The following is a 9,032-nucleotide window of genomic DNA, read 5'->3' on the forward strand; positions in this document are numbered from 1 at the left end:
AAATATTCGACGGGGGATCCTGTGATTATTTTTTTAAAGAAGGGAATTGGATTGAATTTAGGAATATAGCCAAACGCTTTGACCTATAAGTCCATTTAGCACCTAAGTGCAACCGTGGAAAATCATACTGATACGCTTTGAATCAAAGTTTCTAAGAATTTGGAAGGCAAGAAGGAAGAAAGACGACAGTAGAAATGGAGGTAAAGTTGAAGGCTGTGGAGCTAGGTCAGCTACGGTACGTCCTGAAGGAACACTGTCAGGATAGTTAAGTATCGCCTACAGAAAATAATGTGAGGTGCACTGATGGCATTACCCTCTTCTGACTTGAGAGAGAGAGAGAGAGAGAGAGAGAGAGAGAGAGAGAGAGAGAGAGAGAGAGAGAGAGAGAGAGAGAGAGAGAGAGAGAGAGAGAGATAGTGTTCCCCAAGTCAGAGGAATTGGCTTGTATTAAATCCTGTCAAGAAAGGAAGCAATATGAAATCAGAGAGAGAGAGAGAGAGAGAGAGAGAGAGAGAGAGAGAGAGAGAGAGAGAGAGAGAGAGAGAGAGAGAGAGAGAGTGTGAGTTACCCTATTTCGCAGAGTCGTAGAACAAAATAAGTAATACTAAGGTACCTAGGTTATGCAATATCCAAACTCCCATATTTTGTTTTCATCCCTTTTATAGTTACAACAATGATTTATAATCTGATCTCATAATTCTCAATTTAATACTCAAACTCCTCTAGCCCCAGTGAGCTCTGATAGCCCCTCAAGGGCAAGTAATTAAACTAATGGTACCTTTTAAGGGTGTGGGCTAAGAAATAATTACTTGAAAGGTCAGCAGTGCGTACTCAAGAGACATCGAAAGGCATAACCTTTAATGTTTTACTGTAATATTTTTAATTGTACGATGACCCCTTTGGGGTAAATAACTTATCACTTAAAGGTGTAGGTACATAAATATTTACTTACGTCAGTAGTGGGTACTTCGAAATACTTAACATTCAATATTGGTCGATATCATTTCATATAGGATCCCTATTCCACTATGATAATTTGGAAATTGCTCATTACGAATAAGTATTTAGGTTTGTTATTACTTTGATAACTATCAATGTTTCGAATGTGAAGCCTTTTAGCCATTACAATTCCTATCATAAAGTTCAAGCTGGTTTAAAATACGGTAAATTGATACCAATTATCACATGAATTGAAAGGAAAGCTGGGCAAAAGGCCAGGCAATCACACAAACGAATATAAGTTAAAATTGTTAAACAGAAAAAGGTCAGGTATTAATCTAATTGTATAATCTATTAGTCTGAATATTTTAATACGCTCTCAAAATGTCTAACGCTAAAAAATAGTTAAGAGAATGAAAAAGGAGTAAAGCAGATTATGAATTACTTATATTTAGGGAATTTAAACTTTTTTAAGAGATTAAAAAAAGGTAAGGCGGATAATGAATTAATTATGTTTAGGGAATTAAAAAAACCTTTCGAGTATTATATTCCAATTCTTGTGAATTTTGCAAGGGTAAAATGCCCAATACTCTCTTACAATGTTACGAATTTTCCTCAAAGAAAGATACTATTTTAAGACATGACTTTTTTTGCGTAACAGTATCGCAAAAAAAAAAAAAAAAAAAAAAAAAAAAACCTACCCAGAAACCAATGCAATATATGGGAATGGGACTGTCATACCTTGACCAATAATGTAAGGAAATAAAAGTAATCTTGGCCATAAATCCAGGAAACGTCCCACTTAAACACAGAAACCTAACGATATTATTAGTCAACGATTTATAAACCTATTCTTCATACCAAATCAGTTTTCACACAAACACACATTCACAAATCTGGACAGCTTTCACAACAACGACATGATATTCAAGAACTTATTACACAATTCATGTAAAAATGATTCTAGTGTGGTTTATCCCTTCTTTATGTCGTGGGCACAAACGACACGAGACAAGAAACATAATGGAATTTATGAACCGAGCTGTGCACCTTTTCAGAGAGCCCAGGTATCTCGCCATAACAGAAAGCTCTGAAATGCAAGGCTTCAAAATGACCACTTACTAATTTCCTTGATACACTTACGTTAAGTAAACTTATCATTAATCTTTAACATTTCAATTATATCTGAATATGAAGTTTGTATGAAATTATTTTTGGAAATAACAGTTACCATCAATTACACATTAACTTCAAAAAGAGGATAAACATGTCTGGAGCACGTTGAATCACAATCCTTTTACATTACATAGACTTTCCCACTACTTATATTACACAGATCATAAAAAATTGATATATATGTCATCGACACAAGTGCATATAAATTTGCTAGAAATGAAAATGATGGACCAAAACCTGTACATTTGACATTATATCTTCCTACAATGCAAGTTTCTTATACATTCTGAAATACCTGATTTGAATAACATCATTTATATCATATTCTTAAATTTGATAAATCATTACAAGCTTATAGAATTTGAGGCTTTTGAGCAAGTTAATAATGGCATAACATAGACATCATTTTTCATGACTTTAGCAGTCAGGATAAAAACTGCACTAACAATACCGCTGGATTAATAAGCAGACTAAAGTCCAACACGTTTACCAAAACAAGATGTTAGCCTTTGACAAGTACAATATATTCAAGCTAACACATTGAGCTACAGCTCTCAAAACACCAGTAAAAGAATGAACAAGTTTTGTACATGGGGAATAAAATAAGTCTAAATGAACAAGTGGTTACTCTAGTTAAGATCAGGAACTATCTCATGGACCTTTTAGCCCATTTTATGGTGAGGAATAAAATGGCAAAAGCTGATGCTCAAAGAGGAAGGGGGCAGAGGGAGACTCAATCAGCCATATGAGGCGAGAGTAGTTTTTTTTAAACATTTCCAAATTGGGATAAGGGAGGATCAAGGATGGGGAGTGGGAGATCTGAAATTAGATGTGAACATCAGGTTGAAATTAGAGGTTAACATTAACTTAAAATAAAAGAGAACTTCTTCGTAAATAAACCTTATTGGAATATGTAAACAAAATCTCCCTTTACTTTTAATAATTAGCATGTTATTCTTCAAGGTATATTCATGTAGCCCAGAGAGAGAGAGAGAGAGAGAGAGAGAGAGAGAGAGAGAGAGAGAGAGAGAGAGAGAGAGAGAGAGAGAGAGAGAGAGAGACTATATCTAGATTATTTATACTACCTGGAAATTAAAGGAACTTCCTTAGACTGGAGTGCAGATTTAAATGCATCTATTTTATATCCCGTCTATTTTATACCTAATCACAAATATACATTCATCTACACAACCATATGATTAAAATTCTTCTCCCTCCCATTAGTTAAACAGAATTTCTCTACACTAATTTTTATTGGCCTAAGAGATTTAAAATTTTCATCTAACTATGAAATTACTGTAGAAGCTTTTCCAGCAATCAGCTGGTTGCTGAGGTTACTTTCTAAAACTACTAAATAGCAAGAGACACTTTCTAATATCAGTCAACGGTCAAACCTTTTATATTCTTTTATTTAGTGCAATAGCTATACAATGATAGATTCATAAATAAACAACCAAAAGTTTAGCAGGTGACCTTAATACCTGTCATAGGTTACTGCTATTTCTATTCACCAAAACATTAAGACCACTATCACAAATATTTGTTCCGTTTAAATCCATAACATCACTCTGAGCTCATAACCTTTAAAATTTCCATTTACAAAAATCTAATGAGCTAACTAGACTCTACTTCATGTTTTATCTCTTTTATACTTACATATATTTCATACTCCCATTAACCTATATACTGTAGCTTGTTATTTTAATCACCAATAGTGTTCCGCACCGCCAATCATCTCTAGTTCATAATACATTTAGGATTGGGTAATACTGAGGAATTTTGGCTACAAAATTCAGCACTTTGGCCTGCAGGGCCATTCCGTGCCCAACTGCAATTGAGGGATACCCATGTAGTTACACTATAGTAACCGTTAAGAGATTGAACAGAAAATAGTAAGGTAATCGTTGTGAATGGAGCTAAAAGTTAAAGGATATAAAACAAGTGTAGATAGGGTTAGAAGGAACGTTCAAAGGAGGTAGGGTCATAAGGAATATGGAAGTGCAGGTAGGGTCACAAGGAATATGGAAGTGCAGGTAGGGTCACAAGGAATATGGAAGTGCAGGTAGGGTCTCAAGGAATATGGAAGTGCAGGTAGGGTCAGAAGGAATGTGGAAGAGTAGGTAGGGTTAGAAAGAACATTTAAGTGCAGGTAGGGTCAAAAGGAACGTGCAAGTATAGGTAAGGTCAGAATGAACGTGCAAGTACAGGTAGGGTCACAAGGAACGTGCAAGTGCAAGTAGGGTCAGAAGGAATGTGGAAGTGTATGTAGGGTTAGAAGGAACGTGCAAGTGCAATAAGGGTCACAAGGAACGTACAAGTTCAGGTATGGTCACAAGGAACGTACAAGTGCGGGTATGTTCACAAGGAACGTCCAAGTGCAGGTATGGTCACAAGGAACGTCCAAGTGCAGGCAGGGTTACAAGGGACGTCCAAGTGCAAGAAGGGTCACATGGAAGATATAATTGCAGGTAGGGTCAGAAGGAACGTGCCAAGTTCAGGTAGGATAGAAGGGAATGGGGAAGTGTAGGTAGGGTCACAAGGAACGTGAAAAGTACAGATAGGGTCAGAAGGGACATGCAAGTGCAGGTAGGGTAACAAGGAACGTGCAAGTGCAGTTAGGGTCAGAAGGAATGTGGAAGTGTATGTAGGGTTAGAAGGAACGTACAAGTGCAGGTATGGTCACAAGGAACGTAGAAGTGCAGGTATGGTCACAAGGAACGTAGAAGTGCAGGTATGGTCACAAGGAACGTCCAAGTGCAGGCAGGGTTACAAGGAACGTCCAAGTGCAAGAAGGGTCACATGGAGGGTATAATTGCAGGTAGGGTCAGAAGGAACGTGCAAGTTCGGGTAGGATAGAAGGAATGGGGATGTGTAGGTAGGGTCACAAGGAACGTGAAAAGTACAAATAGGGTCAGAAGGGACATGCAAGTGCAGGTAGGGTCACAAGGAACGTGCAAGTGTAGGTAGGGTAACAAGGAACGTGCAAGTACAAGTAGGGTAGGATATAATGTGTAAGTGTAAGTAGGTCAGAAGGAACATCCAAATGCAAGTCGGGTCAGATGAAACGTCCAAGTGCAAATAGTGTCAGAAGGAACATGAAGTCTAGGCAAGGTCAGGAGGAATATGCAAGTGCAGGTAAGGTCAGACGAAATGTGCAAGTGCAGGTAAGGTCAGACGAAATGTGCAAGTGCAGGTAAGGTTAGAAGGAACGAGCAAGTGCAGATAAGGTCAGAAGGAAAATCTAAGTGAAGGTAAGGTCAGAAGAAACGTAAATGGGGAGTTATGGTCAGGAGGAACGTGCAAATGTAGGTAGAGTCAGAAGGAATGTGTATGTGCAGTTAGGGTCAGAGAAACGTGCAAGTGTAGGTAGAGTCAGAAGGAATGTGCAAGTGCAGTTAGGGTCAGAAGAAATGTACAAGTGTAGGTAGGCTCAGAAGGAATGTGTAAGTGCAGCTAAGTAAGTATGTATGTGTAAGTGCTGCTATGATCAGTAGGTATGTGCAAGTTCAGCTATTGTCAGAAGGCACGTGCCAGTGCAGGTAGAATCAGAAGGCATTTGGAAGTTCAGTTACAGTCATGTTCAAAGATATGTTCAAATGCATGAATTGTTAGAAGGACCATGCAAGTGCAGGTAAGGTCAAAAGGAACTGGCAAGAGCAGGTAGGGTCAGGAGGAACATGCAATTGCACATAAGGTCACAAGGAACGCACACGTGCAGGTATGATCAGAAGGAAAGCTGCAAAGACCATCAAGCAATGCCTTAACTGGTGTTATTACATCCCCTACGGAGATAATATACTTAATTTCGTATCTAGCCTGTCGATAAATTAAATCCTTTGATCTTGAGTCTATCCAATCAATGTTTCATAATCTAGTTCAATATACCTTCATTCACCTAGATTGTATTACTTCCTTTACAATTTAATCTGCAAGTTTCATTACCAAGACTCTCCATTACGTTTTACTAACTTTAATTTTCTCAATTTCTCGCAGAAGGAACGAAGATGAGGAGAGAGAGAGAGAGAGAGAGAGAGAGAGAGAGAGAGAGAGAGAGAGAGAGAGAGAGAGAGAGAGAGAGAGAGAGAGAGAGAGAGAGAGAGAGAGAGAGAGAGAGAGAGAGAGAGAGAGAGAGAGAGAGACGCCATCTGTTGCCAAGCAATACAACAGATCAAAGGACTTTGGGTAATGGGGCGAAATCTGACTGATATTTTAGAATTATTTACACAAAAAACAAGGAATAAAAGATACCTTACTATTCTTTATCTTTAACATATAAATCAAAAGAAATATTCGTATTTGTTTTCATTTTTAGAAAATCGAATTGTAAACATGGAATACGTTATTTTCGATAGAAGGAAAGCAAAAGCTAATTATTGTGAACGGGTGAAATTTCTAAAATATTATATTTTCAATATTCTCTTATTTAAGGAACCAAAGAAGATTAAACAAATCCATTGCCAGACTCTATGATCGTTTGATAGATAACTCAGAAAGAAAAATTTCAGGTGCTACATATAAGCAACATACCTTGAATTCTATAATGAAGTTATCTTTAAAATATACCCCCAAAATAAAAGATAGGATAAATTATTGGAAAATTGGAATAGTATATAAATGTTAAATGCACGAATTTGAAAGATTTTCCAATTAGATCATAAATCTCAGAACAATGTGTTATAACTCTAGAGTCTAAAAATGACAGAAAAGCTGAAACTTTTCAGAACAAGTCATTGAAAAAAAAGAAACAAGAAATTACTTAGATAGAAACAAGAAACCAACGAGTGATATGAAATAAGCTATCCATGGCTCCTTAAACCAAGGTGTGTAACGGAGAACTCCATACACAAAGAATTGCTCTAAATAACTGCATAGGCAATATAATGCTCCAAATAACTTATAGATCATTTCATCATCCAATGAATGCATAGGGCATCCCCTAGAAGTATTTTAAATGACACTAAAGCAGTACCTGCCAAACTCGGCTGAATCCCTCGTCAGGCAGGGAGGAGTGGAAAGAGAAAAGGTCCCCTTTTGTTCCTTGTTTGATGTCAGCTACGCCACAAATTTGGGGGAAGTTCCTTGGTAAATAGATAGACTAGAGACGCAAGTATCCAGAAAAACTTCCAAGACAAAGATATGTCATTAATAACTAATTGAACAAAAGAAGAAGGCCCAAATAACTCTATAGACAAAGTGTGGCCTGAGTAAACCAGTGTGTGCTACAAAAAGATTCTGAAAACGAGGGAATATTCAAAACTGGGAATCAAATGAATAACCATGATAGCTTATTGAATCAAGAAACTCCTCGGAAAACTCAAAAGATATGTGATTCTAATGTTACTGCATAGATTGATGAGTATCCAAAATAACCTAAAAAATCGGAGGGAGACTGAATTTCTCCATAATTCAAAGCTACCGAATTCCTGAAATAACTCCATAGGACAAGCATTGTTAAGGAAGAAGTTTTAAATAAATCACAAACACTTAGTAAATTAAGGCATTACCGAATAGCCAACGTTCATCCAGAGAAAAATCATAAAACAAGGGAAACCCAGCAAGACATTTTCAAACAAAGTGCCAGAAAAAAAACTGAATAATAAATAAAGCCCTTTATACCGGAAGAGAAGGAAAATAGAGCTCTAAAACAGAAAAATCTGTAAACAAAGAAAGTTAACAAACAACTCTATACAGCAAGGAATGTCCAAAGTAACTCAGCAGACCAAAGAGCATACACAGGATATCATGATTTACGCTAAAGACAGTATTGCCCCTTTAAAAAAGGGCAAGGAGAGAATTTAAATCTCTTGAAATCAAACTAGCCCTATCAACTGTCAGCTGGAATGGGCTAAAAATATCCTTAAAGGCGAGCATATTCCTGAAACCTAGAAAAGCTTTATAAAACTTTGCATACATAAGTATAAAGGAAAATGGTCAGAATAGATAGGAGAAGATCATAACCATTTACATAATTTCTTTTGAAATGTTTACACCTAATAATAAGAATCCCAAAGAAGAAAAACATATTTAACGGTGTCCTTAGGATGAATTATTCCTGGAAACCAACGTGAAAATTATGATCATTATTAAGTAGTTAATGGTTGCTATTGCTTTATCAAACCACTTAATTCTCTGGATATATAAAGAAGTATTTGAAATTCAAATTCACTTTCAATATTTTCCTCTGGTAACCATTAGAACAAAAAAGAATTTTCAGTATTCACTGAATAGGAGACAAATTAGAAGTATTCAGAAAACATGAGATTTAAACAAAGTAAAGCTGTGAAATCATTATTACGTCCCCGAATGAGATCTATTTTTTCTATATAAGAAAGCACAGTAAACCTATCATGATAAGAGAAATAAATACAATCAAAATCATGTTTCAGACCTGGATTAGGAATAAATTTTGACGATAGATAACCTCTGAATTTTGCAGAAAACTGTAACTCGTTAAAAATCTATTCATTTCTACCTTTGAACTGTGTACAAAATTTTAACTCTTTAAAAATGCTAGCATTTCTAACTTATCAAACCATCAATAATCAACTGATGAAATAATATCAGCCTTCAGCGAGATCCTAGAAAAATCTTCAGAAGACTTGTGTTGAAGTGTCCAGCAACAGATTCTCCGAGAGATTTAACTTTCTGAACAGAACCTTCATATATAATCACTTACTAACAACTTAGACTCTTGTTAGATCAGCAAAATTTACCACGGTGCGCAAAAACCAGTCGTTAACCATAAAGGAAGTACTATGATCTAATAAAATAATGTAGTTCATTTCCAATTATTCAGATTGTTCAATATCATGAACATGCTTCGTATCAATTAGAACAGACGAAGTAGTCCTATATGAAAAATACCCAAGTGAGAATTGGAAATGTGGAAACGGAGAGAATAATGGGCTTGAGTGTAC

This window comes from Palaemon carinicauda, chromosome 1 (genome assembly GCF_036898095.1).
Source record: "Palaemon carinicauda isolate YSFRI2023 chromosome 1, ASM3689809v2, whole genome shotgun sequence".
Lineage (NCBI taxonomy): Eukaryota > Metazoa > Arthropoda > Malacostraca > Decapoda > Palaemonidae > Palaemon > Palaemon carinicauda.